Source organism: Vulpes lagopus, chromosome 2, assembly GCF_018345385.1.
Source record: "Vulpes lagopus strain Blue_001 chromosome 2, ASM1834538v1, whole genome shotgun sequence".
Taxonomy (NCBI): Eukaryota; Metazoa; Chordata; class Mammalia; order Carnivora; family Canidae; genus Vulpes; species Vulpes lagopus.
The window spans coordinates 75,300,940-75,315,972 of record NC_054825.1 but is presented as its reverse complement, the minus strand read 5'-3'; positions in this window follow the sequence as shown (position 1 = coordinate 75,315,972).

The following is a 15,033-nucleotide window of genomic DNA, read 5'->3' as shown; positions in this document are numbered from 1 at the left end:
AGGTCCTGGCAGATTCATCCTCTAGGGACAGGCTGATTTCACGTTAATGGTGATGATGATCTTCTTGGGATGCCTGAGTGGCTCAGCGGTTGAGTGTCTGCCTTTGGCTCAGGGCATAATCCCAGGGTCTGGGATCGAGTCCTGCTTCTCCCTCTGCCTATGTCTCTGCCTCTCTCTCTTTGTCTCTCATGAATAAATAAATAAAATCTTTTAAAAAAAAATGGTGTGCCTTCTTGCTGTGTCCTCACATAATAGAAGAGACAAGCTAACTCTGTGGGGCCTCTTTTATAAAAGTGCAGATCCCATGCACAAAGGTTCCACCCTCATAACCCAATCACCCCCAAAGGCCCCACCTCCCAACAACATCACTTTAGGAGTCAGAATTTCAACATATGAATTGGGGTTGGGGGGACACAGACATTCAAGCTACAGCAAAGGGCAAGAAGTTAGGTTGGAAGAGTCATTCATTTGTTGATACCCAGTGGGCTGGGCAGTTTGTTGTTTCAAAACTAAGCAGGACACAACTTCTCTGCCTTTAGTGAACTTGCCAACTAATGGAACGATTATTTTAGGATTTGCCTAAATCCTAGTATTTGTCAAATCCAGTATAATAGTACACTGTCATCTTATATCACCTGTCCAGTCTTTACAACTTTACCTTAACAAACTGCTGTCATCACTGTAAAGACACCTGTATTTCCGTCCTTCTGCAGCTGTCACTCTACAGCTATCTTTGCAAACTATTTTCTAACCACTGGTGACAGCACAACACAAAAACAGGTAAGGAAGTTTGCATTCTTTCAGCAACTGGGATGCGAGGGTATGCAGAGATGGCAAACAGCCCCCCACATCCCAGACCACACAACAGTCATATTACTAGTATCATCAGAGGACCTGCCTGAACGCCCAAAGTGCAAACCTGACTCCATTGCTGCCATTTCCTGGCCATTGGATTCCCTCACTTGATTAATTAACTTAAAATTGCCTCTCGGTGGCAAGCCAGACTTCTGTTTCTAATTTCCTCCTGTGTTGAAAAGTAAATAGGTCCAACCACATTTTCAAGCCCTGTGCATGGGTCTTTTGTGCTTATAATAAACTAGTGTCCACTGGAAGGCATCTGGGCCACTGCCAAGGTGGGTATTCGATTTCTTTGTTGTCTCTCTGTATAACCTAGCTAACCACAATCCCTTTCCACTCTTCCTCAGCAATGTGCTTGAACTAGAGCCAAGAGCCCATCCTACAAAATGAATGAGCAGAAAAAAAAAAGAGGAAATAAAGAGGGAGCCATGGAAAAAAAATGGGGTTTGTGACTGTTACCCATACATCACATTTTCTTTTTACATCTTTCTTTCACGACTACACAAAAACATGCAGATCCTGAATGCATAGTCATATGTAGGAATAGTTCACTCCAAGTGTTTTTCATTCTTTCCTCCCCACCCAAAAAGATTGTAGGATTATAAACACGAGGTAAATTTCTGGGATCCTATTCCTTGGGGTATATGCCCTGAGTTTTGACTTTGGGGTTGGGGAGCTGGGGGCAAATGCCTAAAAGATTTGAATGAGTACCCAAAGGAAAGCAGATGGCATCAGCAGGCCTGTGCCCAACACATGATTTGTTTAACTCCATGCCACTCACTTTCTCTCACACCCCAGAAAAAAAGATTTAAAAATGAGCCTCTGCTCATTCAAGAGGTAAATTTTCCAGGACAAGTCTTCCCATATGGAAAGGATAATTGCACCAGGCCAGAGCATGTACGATGTAGAAGGGCTCAGGCTGTTTCACATTTTCTCTTTCAACAAGTTCCAAATGTTCTGGTGGACACTCTTCTCATCCTTCTCCCCATAAAATCCCTACTCTACTCCCCACTACAGATATTAATGCACTTTCTTCAAACCTCCAAATAGTGAAAATAGCATGAACATAGGCACAAAGGAAAAAAATATGAGGTCTGTCCTGGGAAGAGTAAGTAGTTCAAATAAAGAAACAAGACAGAGGACTAGTATTAGCAAGTGAGAATGACCAGGAGCTTGGGGTCAGATATGTAAGCCATGAGCATGAGGCCAAAGAGTTTAAATTTTATTTGGTAATTGGAAAATATTAAAGATTAAAAGATAAAACCTTGGAAAATTAAACAGTTTAGAAGACAGTGCCACATCAAAAAAGAGATAGCCAAACAGGAGAATTAGTAGAATATAAATGCTTCACCTCAGGAATGAATTCCTGTGATTGTGATTGAACAATGGGAGCCAAGCATAAGAGGACAAATTAGAAGCCTGTATGAATCTTTATCTGAGAAAAAGATGCTCTTTAGTTCTTGGAAAGAGAGCAAACATTCTAAGAAAAATCATGTGACCTCTTACATGCCATTAAATAACAAAATGGGAAAAATTTTCCACATTTTTTTAAAGAGTTTATTTATTTACTCATGAGAGACAAAGAGAGAGGTAGAGACATAGGCAGAGGAAGAAGCAGGCTCCTCACAGGGAGCTCGATGCAGAACTCAATCCTGCAACCCCGGGATCAATGCCCTGAGTCAAAGACGGATGCTCAACCGCTGAGCCACCCAGATGTCCCATCTTCCACATTTTAAAATCACAAACACAGATGAAAGGTCACATGGCTGCACAGTTCTTTCGTGTACATTTAATGCATACTCAGAATGATAAAGCACAATTTAAAGAAGGTAGTTCTGTTGGGGACTCAGCTAATATGACTTACGTATGTGATTTCTGATCTTCCTGTTCATCATAAAATGAACCTGAAATACCTGGAAGAGTGAACGAATAACATGTCTTTCAGACTCGTTCTATCTAATACCACTTCTGTCAGCCATCCATTAAGAAAAACAGAGTTTCTCCTTGGTGAGGGTTCCAAATTGGGTAATACATACACATCATTGATTCAGAGAACAACTCTGGTTTTGGATAGGGTGCCCATATACAAAATAAGTTTTCTCTAGGTTTATTCATGCTACACAATTTTAATTATACATACCTCTTTCTTTCATTCCAAACTACCCCCAATTTAGGTGATAAATTATATGGTCAACCCTAGTTTTAAATATCTGATGCGGAGAAGGTAGATTGCCACATAACTATGTAAATTCAGAAGTGAAATTATCTTCTAACTTGGAATGCAATCCACCTTCATGAGCAATTTCTAATCCTTTCTATTAAAAGATTTAGTGAGGCTAAATTCATTAGAGTATCATATCTGTGAGCTCAGTGCTATGATTTATTGGACTCTGTCCTCATCCCCTAGCATAGCCCCATCACATCACAAGCATTGACTGAAATAATTAGTTGCTTATCGATAGACATGACATGGGACATAACTCTCCCTTCTTGGACAGCAACTAATACGATCACCACATAATATAAATTATTACACACATTTATAGTTTAGATGCTCTTCTTCTTTCTTTCCCCATTTCTACCCCAAAAATTAAGTATTGTCCAGCAATTTATAACCTCCTCTTCTAGCACACCTACTGGTGTCTACCAAAGCCATTCAACCTCCATAATTCAGTCCAACTCACCAAACTTAGAAGTTAAGCCTCCAGGATGTCACAGTGAACGCATTGAGAGTGTTATTTCCCAGAAAGCCAAAGCCTTCTATTTTTCATGCTGCCAAACCAGCAATATTTCCAACATGAAACATCCATAATGCAGGAAATTCCAGTTCTAGGACTCAGACATGAATAGCCCCAGCAATTATTGTTAAATAGCATGTGTCAAGAAGTAGTTTTTTTTTCCTGTTGGAGGTAAACAGTACAGCATGTACATTGTGGTCCACAGAGGCAATGAAAGTGTACTGTGTTATTAGGTCCTAAAGTGAAGACCAAATCTAAAAACAGTCCTTTAAAAGGATTTTTTTAAATCTCGGATTTTCCATGCAATTTAGAATCATACGAATGATTACTATGCTCATACTTCAGGAATTATTGAAGAAAGTTTGTCAATTACCTCTTTTGGGCAAATTGTTTAAGGAGGGCTCAAGTCATTTAAGTTTAATATTTGGGACACTTTTTGAGGAAAAAATGAATGATCAGTCTGTGTTATCGTCAAACAACCCTAAATTATCAGGATTATCCATATGATTTCTATCTTTATCCATCTGAAAGGGCACTTTCAAGCCTGTGAAGATGCAACTATATTGCAAGTAGCCAGTGACATTATCAATGGAAATAGAATTACCTTGCAAGTAGCCAATAATATCATGATAAATTTCCTTGGTTAGGGACGCCTGGGTGGCTCAGTGGTTGAGCACCTGCCTTCCGCCCAGGGTGTGATCCTGGAGTACCCGCATTGAGTCCCACGTCAGGCTCCCTGCATGGAGCCTGCTTCTCTCTCTGCCTTTGTCTCTGCCTCTGTGTGTGTGTGTCTTTCATGAATAAAAAAAATTTTTTTAATTTCCTTGGTTAGAGACGAGTCATTCTGAGTTAAAGAGGAAAATTTTTGGTAAAGCAAAGGAAGAAAAGCCCCTTTGAATAGTGACTTTTTTTTTTTTTGCCCTTAATGCCTTGTATATAGTAAATACTAAGCATATGTTACACTGAATTTAAATTGATATTGGGTCATTCTAGCACTGGCCAGAAAGGGCGGGAGGGAGGGAGAGAGGGAGAGAGAGAGAGAGAGGTTGGGGGAGAGAATATGCTTGGTTTAGTGTCTGCCTGCTTTGCTTCATCACCATTTACGAGCTGATACATATTAAAGTTGCCTCTTCTATTGACTTTAGAGCCCACAGTAAATGAAAGGTTTTTTAAAGCAACTCTCATTTTAATAGCTTTCGTAGTAAACTTGGTAGCTCTTTTGTGGGGTTGTCTTCTGCTTTTCCAATAGAGATAGGTTTTGCTAGCTGGGTTTGGGATAGATAGAATATTCATGCACACCTCTTTTTCTTTTAGGAAGTATTCATTGAAAGCCTAACATTTCACAGTACTATATTAAGTTTATTGGGAGTTCAGTGAAGAAACAAGTCACACCCTAAATTATGTAGGAAGATCGACATGTGTATACACATACCTAAAGAGTGGCAATCATATTTTATCTATTAAGATGGATATTTATTAAAAGAAAAGTAGGAAAATTCCAAATAAGAAACGATTCATTCCATTAAGGGATACTGAAAGAGACTTACAGAATTGTCACTTTTGGAGGTAGCTCTTGAAAAATGACTGAACTTTTACTGGAATTTCAAATGGATTTCAAGCACCATGTGCAAAGCAGAGGATTACAACTACTTGTTGAATATTTAATTGGATTTCCTTGGTAATTATACATGCATGAGTGGTGAAGGAAAGTGAAACATTAAAAAAGCTAAGATTTCTAGTTTAGCCAAATAGACGTAAAATGACAAAATTATGACTTGTCTTTTGTACAGTGAATTGAAATTATCTGTGGGATGGCCTGATGGAATTAAGTAGGTAATTAGAAACATGGGCCTAAAGAAATGAGAGAAATATACAGAGGTAAGGTCTTAGAATTAGTTCAGTGCGATTCAATAAGATGATTCATGGAAAACTATAAAATCTCAGATTATGCCAAAATTTAATGGCTGAGGATAGGGTGTGCGGAGAGAGGTGAGGGAAAAGAGGCAGACAGAAAGATAGGAGAGCCAGGGAAGTTTCCTATCACAGAAACCAAGGGAGAAATGAATGTCTTTAGTGAGCTGGTCCTGGCCAAATTACCAAATGTTGTAAAAATTTAATAAAAGGAGATACATATGATTCAATGTCATTAATGGAGTACTGAACTAAACTTTCTAAGTGGTCCTGATATAATGAAGGATTTTTGTTGTTGTTCTAATTAGCCAGAAAGAAATAGGGCAAACATAAATAATATCATTAGACTCACCAATATTATTTTGATGTCTTTTCAGACTTAATGAATATCTCACACTGTCTTCATTTAAGTCAAAAGCTGATCTGTAAATTGGGTGAAAATCTTTCCTAATATTAGGGATTTATTTATTTATTTTTGCTATAACTATAGGCTTGAACATTTTATTACTCTGCCATAAATGGAAATGAACTCTAAGTGTAGCAGTCTTTGGAGACTGAGAGTAGACACTCGTTTTGGAGTAAGCCTATCCTGAGTCATTAAGTCATAAAAGGAGAAGATTGGTACATCTAAATCTCTGAGTGGCTTGGTCATCTTTTAGATGATGTTGCTAATATCTTGTCCTTTCTTGGCTGTAACAAGTTTTCATATTTGGAATATTATGTAGATGTTGGGATTTCACTCTTTAATTGATTAAATATGGAAAAAAATTGGAAAGCCTGTGTTCAACTGGAATTTATAAGACCTAAAGCTACTTCGCAATGAGATGAGGCCATATAGCAGAGGGAGGATACTTTTCCAAACTTGTTAGCCATCTCCCTTTCAGTGTCTTCTTTAATTGTATTATTTATGTTCATTTTAGAGTTTGTGGTCTGGAACTCAAAAACAATTTTAATAGTCTGTTAAAAATTAAAATGTGAAAGAATTCGTGGAAAACAAATTTTTGCACAATCCTGTCAGCATCTAGGGAAAATATTTGGTTTTACTAACTTTCTCCAACCTATGAAGTTGTCCCAAGAGACAAAAGAACAGTTGGGACCTGAATAGGAACTTTCTCCTGTCCAACTGACTGTGTGCTTGAATTCTTAATGGTTAAATTCATGATATTACCTCTGATACAAGCAAGTCTTGGGTGCTATGAGAAGGCTCCATAACTACTGGAATCATTTATCCCCCTATATTTCAATGTGTTTTTTGACATACAAATTATTTAAATTTTTTTTCAAAGGAGTTAACTTTTGGGGTTTTGTTTTTAACTTTATTATATTGCAGTGAGAATATGTGGCCTGCATAACATTGACTTTTGGAATTTTTTGAGATTTGCTTTGTGATCTAGAATATATTTGAGCTTTCTAAATGTTTTATGCCTACTTGAAAAGCATATCTATCTTCTAAGTGTTGGACGCTGTGTGTTCTAAATATATATGATAGATTTATCTTTTTAATTATGTTGTTTAATTCTTTTGTATCCTTACTATAATAGTGAGGATGGTTTAAGTTGTAGGAAAGGGCCTCACAATTAAAGTTTACTTCTGGCTCATGTTCATATCATCTTTATTGATGAATCAGGCTGACAGAGGATCCAACTCTGTGCTTCCATGATTGCTACAGCAGAACAAAGAACTTCTGCAGTGTTTTCACGCTAGCCTGGAAGCAATACATATTAACTTCTGAGCAAGCACACTGCATTGGCCAAGGCAAGTCAAATGACCAAAAAAGCCACACACAATTTCAAGGAGTTGGGAAAACATCTTCCTATAATGTACTATAAAGGGGGAAAATCAGATTTTGGTGAACAGCACTAATGACTATCACACTTTCTGATTTATTTTATCTGCTTTATTGATTACTGGGGGAAAAAAGGTTTAGATCTCCTATTATAATGATGGACCCATAAATATATCCCTTATGTTTTGACAGTATTTTCTTTACATAGTTGAAAGCTATGTTCTGAGGTGGCTATGTTAGAATTCTAATATTTTCGAGGGAATTATGTAGGGGTCATCTTTGCCTTTTTTTAAAGATTTATTTATTGGAGAGAGAGAGAGAGAGAGAGCTCATGCATGCTTGCATGCATGAGGGGGATGGGTTGTAGGAGAGGGAGAGCATCTTAATCAGACTCCACACCAAAACCAAGAGTCCAAGGCTTAACCAACTGAGCCACCCAGGCACCCCTCATCTTTGCCTTTAAAAAATGTTGTCTTAAATCCCATCTTATTTGTTATTAATAGTCACTCTTTGGAAAGCTTAGTAGTTGCCTGGTGTAGAGTTTCCTTCTCTTTATTTTCAATATTTTAAATTTTTGTCTTAGGTGTGTCTCGTAATTAAAATTTTAATTTTAAAAAATAGGAACACCTAGGTGGTTCAGTCAGTTCAGCAGCTGCCTTCGGCTCAGCTCATGATCTCGGGGTCCTGGGATTGAGCTCCACATTAGGCTCCCTGCTCAATGGGGAGTCTGCTTCTCCCTCTGTGCCTGCTCCCTGCACATGCCTTCCCTCTCTCCCTCTCAAATAAATAAATAAAATCTTTAAAAATATAAATTAAAAAATTTTTAAAGTGAATTTTAAAAATACAATATAGCTGGATTTATACTGGATTTATTACTGCCTTTACTTCTGCCTGAATTTCCGAAGAAATTCCCTCCCTCCCTCCTGCCCTCCTTCCCCTTCTGCCTTCCTATCTTTTTCTTCTTTGTCATGTTTTAGATTGAGATCTTTTTTTCCTCTACAAATTCCTTTTTTTTTTTTTTACAAGTAGGGAAGTTATATAGTATCTTAATCTTTTAGGGCTTATTCATTTTAACATACATATATGTTAACAAATATGAACTTAATTAGTCTCTTACCCTACTCTTGAATAAGGATCTCAAAATCTTACTAATCAAAGTTTAATTCAACAACCAGCAAAACTGACATATCTGGGAACTTGGAAAAAATGAAAATTTCTGCCCCCACCCAGTGATTTAAGAGCTGGATTTTTAGCAAGATCCTCCAGTGACTGGGTCATATTAGAGATTGAGAAGCTTTGCCTTAAAACATATTAAATTCAAGTATAACCTTCCTAATTTATACATTTTTGATACCCAGAATTTAACTCTGCCTAGGTTTTTAACTCTACAAATTAGACTTTGCTGTAACTATTTTGTGCAGTTAATGCTTGCTTAGAGATACCCACAAATCTACCATTTTCTTTATTTAGCCATTCCTTCTTGTACATCAGACCTTTCTCAGATCCTTTCCTTCTTTCTTAGATATGTCTTTTAGAAGTTCCTTTTGTAAGCTACTATTGATAGTAAATTCAGCTTTTGTTCATTGGAAAATTTCTTTATTTTGCTTATGTTTTAAAAATACCTTTAATAGATCACATTTTAAGGTCAGTATTTTTAATATATTGCTACTGTCATTTAACTCCTTTATTGTTGAGAAGTCAGCTAGAAGCTAATTGTCTTCCCTTGGTAGCAATCTCTCTGTCACTATGTCCCTCCCCTCTCTCTTTTCTCTTTCTCCTTTGAAACCCTGTAATTTTATATATCTATACTAATGAAATATTTGAATCCCAAGGTTCAAGGGGCCTAATAGATTGTGTTCAGCATAGAACTAAATTATAATAAAAATACTACTTAATAAAACACATTGAATGCAACTAAATACCTAGAGGCCTTCATTTTTTAAATCATTCTTAAAAACATATATATGAAAATAAGACAGGCTAAAAATTAATGAGATAAAAATAAAACTTAGGTTATAAAAATAACAGTAGAATAAAGTCCTTAGTTATTATTTATTATATCTCTGAACATGATCTTTCTTCCATTTTTTTGTTTCTGCAACTTCATTATACATGTGTATGTTGACTGTTCTAATCACTGTACCTCTTAAACTTTCAAATTCAAATCTTCCATCTTTTTGTTTGTGTGTATTTGTCTTCTAGGTTATCTTTCATATATGTCTTCTAGTTCACTAATTCTCTCCTCACTTATTTCTCCTGAATGGAATCTGTGGAGCACTCAAATTTGCAAATGCCCTTACAAAAAATATTAGCTCCAGAACTGGCCTGTTCTTCTGGTTCTTCATACTCCCATGTCATTTCTGTGCTATGTCTTCCTTTTATTTATGTCCCAATTAGCTATGATTTTGAGAAAAAAAATTTTATTTTATCCAGATTTTTCTATTTCTATCCTGAGATAGATTTCTCTATAAATCTATTTCACTGTATTTCTAGAAATGGAAATCTGAATTTCTTTTATTTTATTTTACCTAGTATTTTGGGTATTTTTATACTTACTATGAAATATTTTTGTTAGGTTTCCTCTCCTTGTGGGCAAAATTTATATCTGATTCATTTTGAAATCTCCAAATTAACTCATGTCCTTAAACAATGCTTGTTAAGTACTGCTTAATAAAACATATTGGATGCAACTAAAATGATATCCACAGAGCTTCATTGTTTTAAAATAACCTTTAAAAACATATATAATAAGATAGGTTAAAAATTAATGAGATACGAATAAAACAAGTTATAAAAAATACAGTAGGATAAACTTGAAGAAAGTAGAAAGAGAATATGATAAACAGAAAATAATATAATAAAAACTAAACAGAAGAAACAGAGCCAAAAGTCACTTTTCAAAAAGAGTAAGATTGACAAACCTTTAACAAAACTAATCTAGTAAAATATAATGCAGAAATAAAATAAAATGGAAACCTAACTACTGATACCACATTGATTAAAAATGAAAAATACTGAGGTTCTTGTGCGGCTCAGTTGGTTAAGCTTCCACCTCTTGGTTTCAGCTCAGGTCATGATCTCATGGGTCATGAGAGCAAGCCCTTCAACGGGTGGAGAGCAAGCACTCCACACTCAGTGGGGAGTCTGCTCAAAGATTCTCTCTCTGCCCCTCATAATTCTCTCTCTCTTAAATAAATAAATCTTTAAAAAAATAAAAAATAATTTGAGTAACTACACACTCACATATTTGAAAACTGAGATGAACAAAAATACATTTTTAGAATATACATTATAAAAAGAAAATAAGAAATATGATAACTCATAAGGCTTATCATATGATAAGCCTTTAAAGAAATTTATGAGTCTGAAAACATCTTGACTTACACATACTATAGAATTCCGATCATATAAAATTGAAAAACAGGCAGAACTAGTAATACATGATGTTAGACATCAAGTATTTCTGACTTGAAATCTTGCTGTGGGAGGGATGGTGGGAACAGGCATGTCAGGGGCGTCCATGGTGCTGGCAATGTTTTGTTTCTTGATCTGGGTGCTAAAGGATGGGTTCAGTTTGTGATCATTCATCAGCTCTATGCCTCCCTGCATGTATGTTATATTTGAGTAAATGGCGCAAAACAAAATATTTACAAAAACAAAGTATTAGATCCACAGGATTTTAGAGAATTCTAGCAAATAGGAAGGAAAATGTAATTCTTAGCCATACTAGCATTATCATGGAGTAGGAAAAGAGAGGCTACTCTCCCAAAATATTTTGTGAAGTGAGTAAAACCTTGATACCAACACAAGATAGGAGAGTAAAAGGAAGAAAAATGATATGCTAGTATTACCTACTAAAATAAATGTAAATATATCCTGAACTATAACATTAGAAAACCAAATGCTGGGGTGCCTGGGTAGCTAAGCAGTTGAGTGTCTGCCTTTGGCTCAGGGTGTGATCCCAGAGTCCCAGGTTCAGTCCCACATTGGGCTCCCTGTGGGGAGCTTGTTTCTCCCTCTGCCTATGTCTCTGCCTCTTTCATGAATAAATAAATAAAATCTTAAAAAAAAGAGAAGAAAACCAAATGCTCAGAGTAAAAAAAAATAATATGAATCACAACCAGTGGGGAAGGCAAAGTTGAGTCAATGTTAGAAAATCTTTTAATATAGTTCACCATATTAATGGACTACAAAAGGGGGGGGAAATTAAATAACTATTTTAATACAGACAGAAATTGCAATTGATAAAATTGATAAAATTGATAAAATTGAATAGCAACTGTTCAAACTAAATTTCTTAGTTAATGATGAAAAGAAGGGAACTATTTCAGTCCACTCAAAATTAGCACAAAAAGAAAGGAAACAAAATAGAACAAAAATCCTACCACAAAAAGATTACTCAATGATAAAATGTCTGAAATATCAGTACTTTTAAAATGGAGAACAAGGCAAGGATGCTTACTACCACCAATTCTGTACAACTTGGTATTCTACTAAGTAATAAGGCACACACATACAGTAAAAAGATTAGAAAAAAATTGTTTACAAATAATATAGTTGTTTACATAGAAAATTCAAAATAATCTATGAAATAGTTAAAACTAATAAAAGAATTTAGGTAGGGTACCAGACATAAGATTAACATACAGAAATCAATTTCATTTCTACATACAGATACCAGTATTTATGAAATGCCACTAAAAAGTATCGATAATATTTATTTTTTTTTAATTTTTTTTTTTAAATTATTTATGATAGTCACAGAGAGAGAGAGAGAGGCAGAGACACAGGCGGAGGGAGAAGCAGGCTCCATGCACCGGGAGCCTGATGTGGGATTCGATCCCGGGTCTCCAGGATCGCGCCCTGGGCCAAAGGCAGGCGCCAAACCGCTGCGCCACCCAGGGATCCCCGATAATATTTATAACAACAAAACGTAAGGGACACAGAAAATAAATCCAATAAAAATTTTGTAAGGACTTTATGTAGAGAAATATGAAACTTTATTGGAAGATGTTAAAGAAACCCAAAACAGGGCAGCCCGGGTGGCTTAGCGGTTCGGCGCCTGCCTTTGGCCCAGGGCCTGGTCCTGGAGACCTGGCACTGAGTCCCACGTCAGGCTCCCTACATGGAGCCTGCTTCTCCCTCTGCCTGTGTCGCTGTCTCACTCTCTCTCTCTTTCTCTCAGTGTGTGTATGAGTGTATGTCTCTCGTGAATAAATAAAACCTTAAAAAAAAAAAACCCAAAACAGAAAGAATACAATCTTCACTAATTGTAAGGGTCACATATTTAACAATGATATAGATCCTTAAGTTGATATAAAGATTAAATGCATTTCTAGTTAAAATTCTAGCAAGCCTTTCATGATAGCTGACAAGTCTATCTAGTCATTGAAGTGCACAGCACCAAGAAGAGCCAAGATGCTCCTGGAGAAAAACCAAGTAGGGGACTTGCCCAGTCATGTATTGTGACTGATTATAATCTATAATTATTAAACAATGAGGCATTGGCTTATAGCTGTTTTTATAACACACATATAGGTAAGATAGCTCAGAAATAGACCCATGTATTTTTCCAACATAGATATGTAAACAAGGCTGGCATGACAGTTTAGGAGAGAAAGGATGGGTTAAATAGTAAATGATACTAGACAATTGTTTATACATAAGGAAAATAAGTGAAAACAAATATCTCCTTCAAAGCATTGATTTTTAAAATTTGAGATAGATTAAGTATCTAAACGTGAAAGGCAAAAGTTTAAAACATTTTTTTTAAGATTTTATTTATTTATTCATGAGAGACACGGAGAGAGAGAGAGGCAGAGACACAGGCAGAGGGAGAAGCAGGCTCCATGCAGGAAGCCCGATGTGGGACTCAATCCCGGGACTCCAGGATCACGCCCTGGGTCAAAGGCAGGCGCTAAACTGCTAAGCCACCCAGGGATTCCCCAGTTTAAAATATTTAGAAGAAAGTACAAAAAAGAAGAAGAAGAGAGTACAGGAGAATATCTTTTGGACTTTTGGTATACAGAAGATTTCTCAAAAGGGATATAAAAAACACAAACCCTAACAGAAAAGAGAGGGAAATTCAATGACATAAAAGAACTTCTGTTAGTCAAAACATTCCCTAAAGAAAATAAAAAGAAAAAACAAAAAGTAGAAGGAAGGCAGTTCCTTCATATGCAAGTGACAAGGAATTAGAATCCAGAATACATAAAGAATGACTACAAATCAATAAAAAGACAATCCAGTAGGAAAGAAAATTGCAGAAGATACGAATAGGCATTTTTCACAGAAAATATTAATGCTCTTTAAACATATAAAAAATGTTCAGCCCCACTATTAATCAAATAAACACAAAGGAAAATTATAATAAGATGCCTCTTACTTTTAAAAGTGGTAACAATTAAAAAGCCAAATAATACAAGATTTGGTGAAGATTTGGAGCAACAAGAGAACTCATAAAAACCTGGTGGAGGCAAAAATCAGGCAACCATTTTGGAAAAGCAATTTGAGTTCATTTAGTAAAATTTTGAAAATCTGTACCATATGATGTGCCAATCCCACTCTGACTTATTCTTACTTATTTAGCCAGTAGCCATAGCAATCAACTCTGGCAATCCTGTAGAATCACCTGGCTGCATCCTAAATAATTATGATTTAATCATTCTGAGGTAGGGCTCAGCCATTGGTAGCTTTTTAAAGCTCACTGGGTAGTTATACTGTGTTTGATAATCACCTGAAGAACTTATTAAAACCCAGATCACTTGATCCCACCCACAGAAACTCTAACTCAGCAAGTCAGGAATGGAGACAAAATTCCTCATCTGAGGGTCACAATTTGAGAACCAATACCCTCGAGAAATCCTTGACTATGTGCCCCAGGAGACATGCATAAAATGTTTCTAAGTAAAAACAGAAAAAAGAAAGAAAGGAAGGAAGGAAGGAAGGAAGGAAGGAAGGAAGGAAGGAAGGAAGGAAGGAAGAAGGAAAGAAAGAAAGAAAGAAAGAAAGAAAGAAAGAAAGAAAGAAAGAAAGAAAGAAAGAAAAAGAAGAAGAAGAAGAAAGAAAGAAAGAAAGAAAGAAAGAAAGAAAGAAAGAAAGAAAGAGAAAGAGAGAGAAAGAAAGAAAGAGGAAAGAAGAGAGAAAGAAAGAAAGGAAAGAGAGAGGGAAGGAGGGAGGGAGGGAGGAAGGAAGGGAGGAAGAAAGAAAAGAAATGATCCAAATGCCCATCAGAAGGTGAACAGACTAAAAAAGGTGTAATATCCAAGCAATAAAATATTCTATAGCAGGGGAAGTTGCACAAGTTTTCATGGCATAGCCCCATTCACTATTTTACCCCCCTCCACTAAGGAAACATTAATTACAGGAAAATGGAAGCATATTTTAGTGAATTAATAAGACATCAGGTTTTACAATGGCAAATTAGAAGTACGTCCAGTCTTAAATTTTTATGAATTCATGGGAAAGCTTGAGATTTCAGCCATCATCAGCATGAGCTTTGATTTCTTACAAACATAATCTAAACTACTCCAGCCAGCCAGTTAGTGGGATTGCTATCATTTGAGTCACACAACAGATAACCATTGAAACTTGCTCTGTGCCCATCACTGTTTGAGGTCCTTTGGCCACAGCAGAGAACAAGATTGGCTGCATTCTAGCAGAGGTCCCAGATAGTAATAGACAAGGAAAATATAGAATTGTAAGAAATGCTATGAGACGATGACATAAAAGGATTTGTTG